Source organism: Vulpes lagopus, chromosome 24 (genome assembly GCF_018345385.1).
Source record: "Vulpes lagopus strain Blue_001 chromosome 24, ASM1834538v1, whole genome shotgun sequence".
Classification (NCBI taxonomy): Eukaryota; Metazoa; Chordata; class Mammalia; order Carnivora; family Canidae; genus Vulpes; species Vulpes lagopus.
Window position 1 is genome coordinate 26,052,450 of NC_054847.1, and position 14,686 is coordinate 26,067,135.

Consider the following 14,686-nt stretch of genomic DNA (forward strand, 5'->3'; position numbering starts at 1 on the left):
GTTTCCACCCTTGCATGACTGCATGCTATGAATACGTAAAAACATATGATGAAATGAGTATAGAAACGTGAGAGAGAACGCACATGCACACAGGTAGGCATAAATAATCATTTATGGTACAACTGTAGGTGATTTTGGTTTTCTCTTCAGGTTTCATTTTATTATTCAAGTTAACTTCACCGAATGTTTCAACTTGCACTTAAAAGAAACTACAAAATTTTCCTAACTTTAGGGAGAATGCCAAATTGTTTGAAATAACAAACTACTTCCCAATTACTGAAGGCTTACTCCCCTCCAGAAGCTTGCTGGGGGTTTTCAAATTATTCTAACTACTATTGTTATAAAGAAACTTAAAAAACTAATCAGTAAGGGTTAAACTAATGGGGCTAGAGCTATTCACAAACACTATAATTCGGTTTTGCAAATACTGCTTGTCTAACGCATGAAATAAAAGTAATACCCGGTTAATTTTTTAAAGTACGTGAATTATTAAATAATTGTAAACAGATCAAGATTTTATTATCCATAAGGAATCTAGAGCTGGCACTTTTGACAGAGTGTGTTAGAAACTAAAATACTATTTTAGTACTTAGAGTTTTGAATAGGAACATTTATTGTGCAAACTCAGTTTTAAAGTTCAAGTAAAATGTCAAAATTAATTTGTGCCCTGAATAATTAGATACAGGTCTTGAAATAAGGGGAAATATTTAATTAAGGTGAATAAAATTGAAAAGAACTTCTAGTTTCACATTTAATCTCCAAAGTGTCTGTATTAAAAAAGTAGAAACCTGTAATTGTGTAATCATCCATATGTGCTACACATGTTAAAAGGAGGGACTGACTGCATAGTCAACTACTACAGATGCAATCTTTTAATTTTAAAAGACTGTCTCCTTTCATAATCACTCAGAGTTTTCCTATATTTATTGGATTTATATTCATCCAATAGGTGAATGGATACTCAATAAATATTAACCCAATAGCAACTCAGACTTAAAAGAGAAATATTTTGAAATGGAACCTCCAGGTCCTAGTACTTTTTACAATTTAAATACCATGAAAACATGAAAAATATTTCAAGTGATAAGAAAGTATTATTCCTGGAATTGTTTTCCAGTGCAACAGTTTCATCATATTTCATTTTAAAACCATCTACTTGGAAAAATTTAAGTTACAAACCTAGAGGGAAAACAACCTACCATTAAAAGTATAGAGACGATTAAGAACTAACCTCCAGGAAACACAGAAGTACTAACAAAAACATGAAATACCTAACTGCAACAATTAGGGGCAAGCTTATCATTTCATCTCTTTTTAAAGGGACACTAAGAACACACCTATCAACATATAACTTTCCATATTTTAAAATTAGCACGAACTTGATATGAAAAAGAAATCCTAATCTTAGGAAAGCACCATGTGGCATTTTTTAACTTTATGGCCACTTTGTTGACTCTCTGTCCCAGAGCAGATCACCTCCAGCATTAGTACTCTGACCTTACAGAAAAGTGACAGATAAAGTTTATGGTGAGAAAAAATGAGTTTTTATAGGTTTCCAAAAGGGAATTCTTATGACACTAAAAGCCATATAATAATATTGATTTGATAACCAACTTTTTTACAGCCAAATTACAGACTTAAGATTTCTGGAAAAATATCCAAGTGAATTTGCAGTAAAATACAGTAAAATAGAGACTTGGGCTCATGACAGTCTAGGATCTCTTCACAAACCTTAAATATGCATATAAAATAATGTTTTAAGCCAGCTCTTCTTTAAAGTTTTCAGTGTTCCAAGATTTACCTTTTATGTTGGAACTGACTGACCCACCCTCCTAACCATTTATCGGACAACTCTAAGTTCTCACCTTTCTGAGCAAATAATTTCCATGCCTCTTTCTAGTTTTTTCCTGTCTTAAAGGCAAATGTACATTGTACAGAAATGAGGATGATTTTCCTGGAAAATCATCCTCAAAAATCAATTAGAATATTCAAAATATTCCATTCTCACAAATGAAAGTAAGTTGCTTGCTGAAATGACAGTCTTCCATTTCACTGCCTTAAAAATTAAGCTGGCATGGATAATAAAAGTGTTTTCTGACTGGATATGCTTGGCATTCAAATATTTTTAAAACAAAAACTAATCCATAATTAGATTTCACAGGAGCAATCTATAGAAAATAGAATTTGTTTTTATTTTTCTGAGAGCAATACTAAAGATTTGATATTATAAAAGTTATAACAACAATACCAGTGCTTGCATAAATGTGTAAACAAACTGGCACTTCCGTGATTATTATCCTTTTCAGTCTGATCTTTACCATTCATTTAGCAAATATTACTGTGCCTACTATGTGCCCAACATTGTTCCAGGGGCTTGTGGATAAATTAGGTGACAAAACAAATGTTCCTGTTATCACAGGAAATGTCTTTCTAATTGGAGTAAAAAGACAATCGTCGAGTTGACGTCCATCAGAAGGGGTGCAGGTGCTATAAAAAAAATAGCACAGGGTAATACAGGATAAGTCCTGCCAAGGCCTGGGGCTAGGAAAGGGTGGTATTTTATATAGGATTGTCAAAGAACACCTCGCCGACGAGATGACATCTGAACAGAAACCAGAAGAGGACGGGAACTAAACAGATCTGTATCTAAAGCTTTCCAGGCAGCAAGCACAGCAAGATCCTGAGATGAACATGCTTGACATGTTCAGAGAGGAAGAAGGTCTGTGACTGCAAAGCTTAAACAAATTTGCTTTATTTAATAAGCATTTATTGAATGGTTGCATTTTAAAAGTTATGCCAAGTGTTTTGTGATATCAGGATGACCCAAATATAGTTTCTACCTCAGAGCTGGATGCAATTATAATACAGAGTGATAAATGTTATAAAACATCTGAGTGGGTCTCAAAAAGGGACCAGGAGCAAGTTCTACTTGAAGACAACGAACCAATAAGCCAGAAAGAAAGTACAGAGGCCCAAGACCCCCCACTATAAGGAGGAGCTGAAGAACTGTGCAGATAACTCTTGGCTCCCTCAACAACCACCCAATCCCTTTCTCCTTTTACTTTCTTCTGGAATCCAGGCTGAAATAACTCATCTGCCAGGTGGCATGTCCCATAGTATTCCAATCTGACACAGGTGGAAAGAAGGCTCAAAATTGAAAGCGCCCTCTATAATGTAGGAGCCAGGACACTGCTGCACAACTCGCCAAATCAACAACCCACAGGGCTTTTAGCTGACCTCCCTGGGACCTTGGATATCAGGTCCTCCTTCCCAGACCTTGTGCCCCCAGCCTCCCTCATCATCTCCAACCTCAATTAGGCCTCCGCTTCTGACTGTCCTCCCTATATGCCACTACATTTCACCTTGTCTCCATTCTTCTGAGACTTTTAGATACCTTATGCCATTCCTCTACTCAAATACCTATGTGGGGTTATTTTTCTACAGAAGAGAAAATAATACTTAACAAGAAATAAGACCCCTAACAATTTGGTTCCAAGTTATTTAGCCTCAATTCCTGTCACTCTCACAGACACACCATGTACCCAATGTTTTTTAAAACATTCCATACACATTTCCACCTCCGAACACTGTTGTTACTGCATTCCTCTTCCCAGAACCCTTTCACTTTTACCACCTGTCAGATTCCTACATATATTTCAAGACTGCATTCAAATTCCATCTCATCTACAAAAGCTTAAGTCAACTGCTCATCCATATTTAGCCAGTCAGAAGCAATTATTCCTTGCTCTGTGGTACCACCAAACTTGGCTTCCACCCCATTTAGAGCAGTTGCCACAATCCTACCTATACTATAGTTATATAGTATATAAGTGTGTCTGTCTGCCCAACCAGATGTCACTTCCTTGGCAGCAAAGTTTGTGCATAATTTATATCCATTCATAATCCAGCAGAGGGCCTTATACACAATAGGCACTCAATTAATGTACTCTTGAATTCTCATCAATAGGCTACAGTAAGTCTTCACTTTATGAGAGAGAAGGAAAAATTTCCTGGATTAAAGATTACAGCAACATCATCGAGTGAATTTTCCAGGCATTACCACTGCTTTTAGTTATTCAGGTAAGTTATGAATCACTAGAGAAATTACTGAATAAGAAGATAATGACAACAAAAAATTAACTATGAGTGCTCATAAGGCAGCATAAAATTAAATTAAAGTGGAATGGGGAAATGTAAAGCATCAAGCTACCTATATTAGGAAGCATTACCAAGGGAAACTAAAACAATTCGTTTAACAGAATTGTAGTTCCTATGATGCACCAGATACTATAGTGATGGTGGAGAACACAAAGGTGAAAAAAGGGTAAAACATGTTTTTTTAAGTGCAGAGTGTTGGCCCATAAATTATTCCCTCCAAGTATGACCAGAAGAGCAGCTTGAAGGCCAAAACAGACTATCAATACCCATTCTGAGTCCAAATCTAGGAAACTATCTTGCCTATATTATGATTATGTAGGAACTCTCTCCCCAGGACTCCTTCTGAATGTTAAAAGGCCTTCCTTTATTTTCAGTGACTATAAACTGCTCAGATAGAAAATTTAAGTTCCAGATACTTGAATACATTCCCTGCTTGGAGATAAGTTCTATCCATGCACAGGTTGTTTTAGTAATTAAGGTACCAGCAACTCTGCCACCATGAATGAAAAAAGGAGGAATTTATTAAAATGGTGCTATATAGGGAATGTTGTATGGGAAATAGTGGATAGTTGTTTTCTTTGTCCTCTGAGGCCAAAATAACACAAACAGAATGGAAATATAACAAAAGGAATTTAAGTTAGGCATTGGACGAGTTGTGAGACACTGAGTCACACAATCAAGGTACACTCAGCCATTTCTTCTGCAGATTTCGAATTAAGAGGTAGCCTGCTTTCCTCTAAGATAGTTCACAAAGCAAGCAAATATAAAGGTGACTTCTTAGGGTTTCTTGTAGACGTGTTTTTCTATTGTAAGTTACTATTTGCATATGTCTTGGAAAAACAGGAAGCTGTCACTCTAAGAATTAAGAGAAATACCCCAAATGTCATCTGCGATAAAATATGATACGGTGTGCTCTTGGCTATAAGGCTACCAAGGATCTAATAATTCCTTCTTGCAAATTAAGATCTATAATATAAATTATCAAATTACCCGATTGCCATGTTAATAAGTTCAAACTGTTTCTTCAAAAACCAGATCTTAATATATCACAATTGCAAGACAGCCTTATTTAAACAATAGTCTATGCAAAAAGTTAAAAATAAATTATATTTATATTTACTCATGGAGTAATGCACTCCAACAAAAGCACTAGTACTAAGTCATTTTGAGGATTTTCCTATAATTTTGTACCTGAATATCTTCCACTCAAAACAACTTTGACAATTTGATGTTCCCTTAGCAAAAACAAGTAAGTCAGTAAAATGTAGTCCAGACCCAGCAACTGCACTATTAGGTATTTATCCAAAGGATAAAAACAGTGATTCAAAGGGGCGTCTGTACCGCAATGTTTATAGCAGCAATGTCCACGATAGCCAAAATATGGAAAGAGCCCAGATGTCCTTCAACAGATGAATGGATAAAGAAGCTGTGGTATATATATTCAATGGAATATTACTCAGCCATCAAAAAGAATGAAATCTTGTCATTTGCAATGATGTAGACAGAAATAGAGCATATTACACTAAGCAAAGTAAGTCATTCAGAGAAAGACAAATGTCATATGCAGAATTTAAGAAACAAAACAGATGAACATAGTAGAAGGGAAGGAAAAATAGGATGAAAACAGAAAGAGAAACAAACCATAAGAGACTCTTAACTCTAGGAAGAAACAGAGGGTTGCTGGAGAGGAGGTGAGTGGGGGGATGGGGTAACTGAGTGATCAACATTAAGTAGACAGATTATGTAATGAGCAGTGAGTGTTATAGGCAACTGACAAATCACTAAACTCTACCCCTGAAACTAATAATACACTCTATGTTAACTAAATTGAATTTAAATTTAAAAAATTAAAAGAGGAGTCCATAACCTTTTACAAGTTAAAAATACTACTGTATCCTTTATATGCATAAATGATTTACACCAATAATAGTACAAATATATTTCTTAATATTCATCCATTCATTTATTCACCACGGGTTAACTGAGGGTCCTTATGCAGGCACTGTGCTAAAAGTAAAGACACCAAGACGACCCAATTATAGTTCCTGTCGTCTGACACAGAAATAACATTACAAAACCAAAACATATGTACTTGATGTCCAAAGGGAACCAGCAACAAACTACTATATACACCAAGTACCCAGAAAGTTCAAAGGTTCAAGCAACTAATTTATACAAAAGAATTGAGAACTATGGCACATAACTTTGGGACAGCCCACTTGATATGCACTCCGATTCTTCTTCTCCCTCCCTTCCTCCAAAATAGAAACAAAATGGCTGTAATACTTTTTCTCTCATGCTAGAGGTAGTTTACGTGACACACTTTCGGCCCAGGAGACATCTCCAGTGAGCAGACAATCCTTTCCAAAAAAAGAGAAGGGGAGAGAGAGAGAGAGAGAGAGAGAGAGAGAGAGAGAGAGGAAAGTGCTTCTGAGCATCCTTCACTTCTCCTCCTGCTTGAAGGTAAGCACAATTTCTCGGGGTATAAGTCATCTGTGAAATAAAAGGCAAAAATTACATGCTAAGGATGAGGGAGGAGATGTTACCTGGGTCCCCAATGGCATCAGTTATCTGTGAACTAACTGCCTCCAGACTTCTTATGACACGAGACCAATAAAACTCTTCCTCATTTCAGTCACATTCAGTTAAGATCTTCTAATACCTGGAGCCAGAGGCATTTTTACCACTAAAAGGAAGCTGCAGCAAAGAGGAGTTATTTGAGTTAGACTATCTAATTCAATTAAGGCTATGATCTAGTTCTTCCTAGCTAAAAGAAATAAAAACAATTTTAAATTTGCATTTCTACAATCTTCAGTAGTGTATATTACTCAGATAAGCATGGCCTAATTCCTCCACATGAATCCATTTGTTGCATAGTCATTACAGGTTTTTTATTTCTCTTCCTAACTGATCCTCAAACCCGTAAAATAACATTTTTTATAGTGTGGTATGTATCACTCACGTACACAACATACACACACAAACAAATAGCCAAAGGTTAGGAAGAAAGGAATAAAGAAAGAGACAGGGAGAGAGAAGGAAAGAGGAACCTAGCTTATTTCAAAGTATAAACTATGTTTTCAATTGTGTGAGCACTTTAGAAAGCAGCTTCTGATTAAACGAAAGACCACAAGATAACAATATTTTTTAAATAGGAAAAACTTCCTCTGTAACTTGAAATCAGTTATTGTTTTTAATTTTTTTTCAAAATTGAAAAAATCTATATCCCAAAAATATGTTGTATCCAGTTTACCATCAGTATTATTAAATTATTGTGCTATTCCACTTAATGTCTAGTAAGCTCCTTAAGGTAATTCCCTCTGTAAGGTTTCTGTTGGACAGATTTTGAATGTGTATCATTCTTGGAATAATTTCAATCACAGATAGCTAGAAAGATTCATTAATTTCAATCACCATCAGCTCCATAAGCCACATATACTTTTTCTGCCCTTTTTGTTAAACTATATTTCACTGCGGCCATTCAAAAGGAAATTACACATTCCAATAACATTTGAGTTCCTCTCAGTTACCCTTTCAGTGGTTCAGGGTAATGATAGAGTAAAGAATCATGCTCTTCACAGGCTCTCCTTTTTCTCCTCCCTCATTTGGTAGAATTTCAGCTTCAAATCTCTTGTGCCAAAAAGCAATGGGTAATGTCTAATGCTCTTCTCTAACAGTAGCTTACTTTGGAGGGAAGGGGAGTGTGAGTCAGGAGAAATCATCTCACTCCCAGCTTTTAAAGAGTCTTAGCATATGGGATAAGCAATCTCTTATCCCATTTTCCTAAAATAGAATTATGGAACCATAATAGGTCAAGTGGGGAGGGGGACTGGTGGGGGGATGAAAAGGAATGAGAAACTTTTCAATAATCTCTGAGTAGGGGTAATGGTTAAAAGGGTGAAATTACTGAAAATTCTATCCCTAAATTCTCACTGAAATCAGTCAAAAGAAAAACCTATATATTCAGAAAACCTGGGGTTTATATATTTTTTTGCATTACTCCTAGGTAGAAGCTTCCTCTGTAAAACAGATAAGAGCAACATTCCCTTCTTCATGGGGACTACAAGAATGAGATAAATGAGGATAATAAGTATAGTCAGATAACACGAATTCCTTCATTTAAAAACCAGCATTCAAAGGCAATCTTGTACAATCCATGTGAACTCAAAGCATATTCAGAGAATGACAAGCCTCCTTTGTTTATATCATCTCAACTTCAATTTCATCTGCAGTTATCTCCTTTAAAACAAGCATTTCTGGGGCCCTTACATGATATGAAGTCCTTTTCCTCGGGCCCATTTTTATTTGGTTATCTTTTTAGGTGCACTAAAGATTGAGTTTACAATAAACTGAACAGACAGCGTACAAAAGGCTTTTAGAACTATACCATATGGTCCAGGGAAGGGAACAATCTGGACGATCCCCATTTCAATCTGCAAGCTTGTCCACCTCTATAACACATTATACCACTGTAATAAAATATTAAGATGGAAACGTAAAAGCGAAAATAGTCTATCTTTAGCATTACCAGGCAACCGCACTTCTGAGAATTTACTGATAAACTTAATAAACATTTACTTTAATTTATATTCTGGAATTTTGGTATGCAACACCAGGCATAGAAACCTAGGCCACTATTCACTAGAAACAATATTTCGGCAGGGATATGTGTGGGTATTCAACTTATGCTTCAGAAATTTGGAAGGAAAAAGAAAACAAAACACTTTTACAGGGGGCATATTGGCAGGGGCTGATGTAACAGATGACACATTCTTGGAAATCAAATAAAAGCAATAGGGAAATACCCATTGCTGCCTGGTGAAGGCCTAATCACATGGACACAGCTGGAACCAATGTAGATCATTCATTAATAAAACTGTATTGTAGTAGCCACTTTTTGATGCATTTCAATTGCTGCTGTAGCCAAATCTCTGTATTTCTTTGTTTGCTTGTTTGTTGAATTTCTTTGTTTTAATGGGAAATACGGGAAGATTTAGGGCAGAGGAAAAAGAAAACACACACACACACACACACACACACTCCTGCTCTCATGCTAAAAACGACACTAGCTCAAAAAGCTAAATGTCACTTTACCTTGCAATGTACTTACACTATCAGCAGCTTAAAATATGCAGTGTAAACCTGAAAAGGGGGAACTCATATGGTACTATGGATAAAAAAGTGAGCAGTGTGAGATGCCACAGAAAACATATGACATACTCGTGACAGTAGTCTACGGAATGATAATATGTTGGGCAGGGGGAATTAAAATGTATCAAAAATGAGGGGAAAATCAAACAACTGAATTAGCACATACAATTTCATGCAACACTCTGTAATGAAATTTAACACTGAAGTGTGTACCATGTGCGTGAGGAAAAATGACTAATACTTTGACCACATAAACTTAGAAATCAGTATTTGTTATTACGTGTTACCAACATTTGATAACAAACAAAATATTCAAACCACCTACCCAGGAGTCAAATTCAAAACCTGTGCAGATATTCAAATGAAATAAAACACCACTCATAATTACAAACATGATATTTAATATAATAAAATGAAATCTTAGTTAAAATAAGAAATTTAGTATTTATCCAACTTTGTTGGCATCCCAAAAAACCTATTTTTCCATGTCACTACAAATATAATGATTAAGTTACTATACAGTAATTCCTACAAACTGTGTAACATCAAACTATAAATATAGAATCTTTGATGTGTTCTGAATTAAACAAAACTGTAGAATTTATTAGTTACAAAAATGAAAAACTCAATAGCATTTACAAAAAAAAAAAAAAAAAAACCAAAACCAATAAACAAAAAAAATACAACTGCTCAAACACTCAAAACATTACAGGTCTTAAATATATTTCTACTATGCCTCTGTGGATAGTTAGAATAAACAAATAAATACATCAATTCCTGTTGCAATTCATAAATCACTGAAAGATACGTTCCTACCGCAGAAAAGACAAAGGGCTTAATTGGAATAAAAATTATACCACGGGAGAAAACGTATTTAAAGTCGATGCATAGCATTTAATATGCAGTGAACATTATTGAATGGATGTGAACATAGTAAGTTTTTGGTCTCTATTACCACACCTTGGCACAGAGGATTCAAGACAGTCGCGCACTTCACTGGACCAAGAGAAGAAAGTTTCACTAACTTCCCTTCTAAAAAATATCATAATTCTGAAACATTAAATATTGACCAACTTAATTGATATAACCTAACAGGCATCCTACCCAGATTCATCTTAGCTACTCTACTGAAATAGGTACTTAAATACAAGCTTAAAAAAACAGCATTGGGGGGAATGGAGAATTGTAGCATTTATTAACATGTGCATTATACATACAAAGCAATGTGAGCACTTGTTTGTTTTGTTAAATTAATGAGCCAATATGTTGCTGAACCTGTCTTGAGAACGAGAGAAAATAACAGGTGAGTTTATTTAATGCATAATTCTCCTATACCTGTTTTCCAAACCCTTTTCATGATTTTGAAGCATTTTCTAAATTAAAAATAAATCTCTAGGGAAGAAAACAACTCTTATATTGTACAAGTTGATCTTAATTTATCCATAATAGATATATTTCCCCACGTATATGGCATATAAAAATGCTTCACATTAATAATTCTAATAGGAAGCACTAATTTACTTTTTTTTTGTCACGTGTGTCACACTGTTACAAAAAATCGAGTTTTCCTCCCAAAGTAATTTTTTATTGCCAAAAATCATTGACAATTTTTAAAAATAAAAATCAGTGAAAATAATATCCATCTCCTCAGAATACATATTTTGCCTATTTAATTATTCTTATCTTGATTGCAAAACACTAATTTTTAAAATAGACCACTTGAAAGTCAGTCATTTGTTTTTGCTTAATACAACAGAAAACACATTTACGTTTTGAGGCACATTCCACGAAATTTCACAGAATGCTTGCTAATAGTGAAAACCTAGTCTCCTGCTCAAGTCATCACTTAAAAATCATAAAGCTATGTTTTCACACCCCTTGTAATAATAGGTCACTAGCCATTATTTAGAAAGAACTGAGAAACCTAAAAACACTGTGTTCTATCTTGCATTTTCATTGCAAACGAAAAAATTTTAAATATACATCTTTATATTTCATGGAAGTTCACTTGCTCACCTGGCAACATTTATCAGACATTCAAAAAAAATGAGTATTCAATCTGCAAAATCTATGAGCCGACCTTCAGTTTTAGACAAAAATAGAAAACAATGGGCAGACTTTTTGGTCTCAACAAGAGATACCTTGGCTTAAAAATCCATATTATACAAGCAAGTATCATTCAAGAGTTTCCATTCAAATAATAAGCCAAGAAGGAAGACAAGATTCCAACCAATCAAAAATACTATGTCAACATGACCAAAGTTAGCAATATTCAGAAGGGTTTTCTAAAAAGTGGCAAAAATGCAACCGTGAAGGAAATCTCTAGGAGCTGGCAGAGGGAAATCTAACACAAGCTTCTAGAAGGAACAATGCCATTTAGTAAACGTGGAGGTTGTGAGGAGAATGACATTTCTATTTAAGAAAAACTTGCTTTGTTTTTTTACGATGGTGTTCTACATGAAGAAAGAGGAAAACGAAGGAAAAGAAATGGGATAAGGAGCAAAGACTACGGCTGCTTGCCTTCCTTCAGTGGTGCTGGGAGGGTAGACCCTCTGCCTTATGAAAACCACTGCCAGAACCAAGCTACACAAAACATTTTGGCTGCCAGCCTAGAACAGTGCCAGGCTGTTTTTTATTTTGTGCTAGACTCCCTCAATTGAGACAGTGTGGGATTGTCACTTTGATGCACATAGAGAACAAAGAATAATATAGTACGGGGTTGGGGGGTGGATTTTTTGCCCCTTAAAGTCAGGTTAGCATTTTGTTTTGTTTGACAAGTCTTGAAAAGACTCAAGAAACAAAAGTTATGCTGAAGAATCTATCAATTGCCTAAAAAATTAGCTTCAGTACAATATTGTCGGCAGTTGAAAGCCACATGAGAGATTAACATGTTTTAAAACTCACACTTAAAAGGAGTCCAGGTTACATACTTACCTGCTTAAGAAGCCAGAGACCAAGAAATATGTGATTCCCAATCACATGATGTTATCTAAAATCTGACAGATGAAGGAAGGCCATAAAATTAGGCAAAAAAAGAACTAAGAGAAGTGTTACAATTTTTAGGCCACTATTCAAAGGCAACTGTGTCAGCCGTTATTCTGACCTTGATTGCTCCAAAATTAAATAATCTGATTAAAAGATTATAACAGTAGAATCTGAATACTCTACTTTTATGACATTATAGGAAAAGAAGTGATAAATGATCAAAAATGTTTAAAGAATTAAACCACAAATCATCTAGAAAGTTCTCACAGACACAAACAGGAAAACCATCTCTTGTATCCTATTCAATTCTGTATTAGAAGCAAAGCTAACACAAATGAGAAAGCCAAGTGTGTGCTGTTGGAAGCTTCAGCCAAATATACTACCTGAATCTGGTGACTAAACACACCAATAAGCCATTAGCTCCTAGAGGTCTGACCCTTTTCTCTCTAATGCACAAGATAAGTGGAGGTAGAAGTCCATTTTCTACAAACCAAATGAAAAGAAAAAATGAACTGTGACAAGCCCAGATCCCATGCTGGCATATTTTACACTAAGCTCAGCATCATCTAGAAGCAGTATGCTTCTCCCTGCCAATCAGGACAGGAAGAAAGTTGTGAAACTAATACAGCACTGATGAATAGCAGCAAAGGTCCACTAGTCCCTTCCTCCTGCCCATTTCCACGGAATCAGCCGTTAAAAGAAGACCAACGACTGTTACAGAAATAGCAAGAACTAAAGCACTTGCCTCACATGTTACAAACACAGGCGTGGAGTGTCACCACCTGAGCCTACCTAATTTCCAACAAAATGATCCCCTGCCCAGTTTTGCTCATGGCCACAGATTCTGACAGAAAGTCATGATCAGTGTTGGGAAAGGCGGTGGGAGAATGAGAATGTGGAAAAGAAACCAAGGGAGAATGGTGGCCAAACTGCAAACAGTGCACAGTGCATGCTTCCCTGATTATTCAAATTAGTGCCGTGCACAATACTTGGGGAGGACAAAACCTGTAATATGGGTTTCAGGTACAATGATTTCCTCTGGGTGGCAAGGGCCAGTCTGCCATAGAATCGACAAATGCATTATTTTGCTCCTCAGTGTTCTCCTTTCACATTTCCTTCCTTTCGTCTGGGATATACCGTTGATGTTATTACTGCAGGGGACACTGATAGTTGTAGGCAAGTCATTCATGTCTTGCCAAAGTGGTCCAAAGAATGATGTCTGACTGGCTTTAGTTCAACAAAGAATCTGACACAAAACTGGAAAGTAAAAAGAATGAAAGGTGTAGAAGAAGCTAGACGATAACATGCTTTTTCTGTTTATTAATGATGCAGATGAAATAAGGGAAAATCTAGAAAAAGCAGCCAAGCTGACTGAATTACAAAGAAAGATTAAAGGAGTTAAATGTGTATAACTTGGCTGACAACCAAGGAACAATATGAGAGCTGTCCACAACTCTCCAAAGTATATACATAAAAAGAAGAGCAGGGAATTTTTATCCGCTATAGAAGTGTGAATATATGAAATAATAATGAGATAAAATTAAAATAAAGAAATCTGACTTCAAGCAGCAGACGAAGTAATCTGGCAAAACTTAAGAATGGCTGCTTCCTCATCTTTAGAAATATTTATCATCTCACTGACCCATGCTGCAGTAGAGAAAGATGAGAGGAAATGGCTGTAGACTGACAGAGGACTGAATCGATGGAGAAATTAAAACAAAGTCCCATTTGCTTACCTGATGATCCAGATGTACTGATTTCTCTCTTCACATATATCCAATCTGACTGATGCAGAGGTACCTGTGAGATCAAAGGACATACGATGTTATCTTCAAAATAAGCCTAGCCTGAATTCTGAATCCTGACCTGGATAAGTTTACTTGAATGACTTAGTAGTCTGAGTACTGGATGTTACAAGATGGGTGGAGAACCTCCAAGGAGAGGGAGATGTTTTGAGTCTTAACTAATAAGAGCTTTTTCCTCCCCCACAATCTTTCCATGGTTTCCCAAATCAATTCTAACTCAAAAACAAGAAGAAGAATTCAGATTCAAGGTCCTTAACCTTGGTACATGGATGAACTTTAGGAGTCTATGCACTTCTGAACCATATATGTAAAATTTGTGGGTTTATGTGAATGGATGTCTCTCTGGAGATAAGGTTAATAGTTTGTCAGGTTTGCAAAAAGTTCCATAATCCAGAAAAACTGTCATGAACCTCTGCTGAGGACAGTTCGAGATCCCAGAGACAGGCTGGAATGCATATGGATGATCAGTCTGGTTCTGAGGGAAACAATGGAGGTACACAGACACTTCTGTATCTGGGGTGAATACCTTAAGAACACTACTTTCTCAGGGAGCATTATATCAGGTTCAAATTGTTACTTAACTTACA

The 14,686-nt window shown here is 35.8% G+C and overlaps 1 protein-coding gene across 13 annotated transcripts in view; it reads right to left on the reverse strand.

Annotated features, from left to right (window-relative positions):
- GTDC1 (glycosyltransferase like domain containing 1) overlaps positions 1–14,686 on the reverse strand; it is a 387,156-nt gene that overhangs the window by 275,523 nt on the left and 96,947 nt on the right. For 12 of the 13 annotated variants that reach the window (XR_005985414.1, XM_041739303.1, XM_041739297.1 and 9 more), the window contains one exon: positions 14,031–14,094. The gene's annotated coding sequence lies outside the window, so the exon portion shown is untranslated. Of the gene's footprint in view, positions 1–6,704; positions 6,856–14,030; positions 14,095–14,686 lie in introns of all 13 variants that reach the window. The other variant, XM_041739300.1, reaches the window with a different exon arrangement.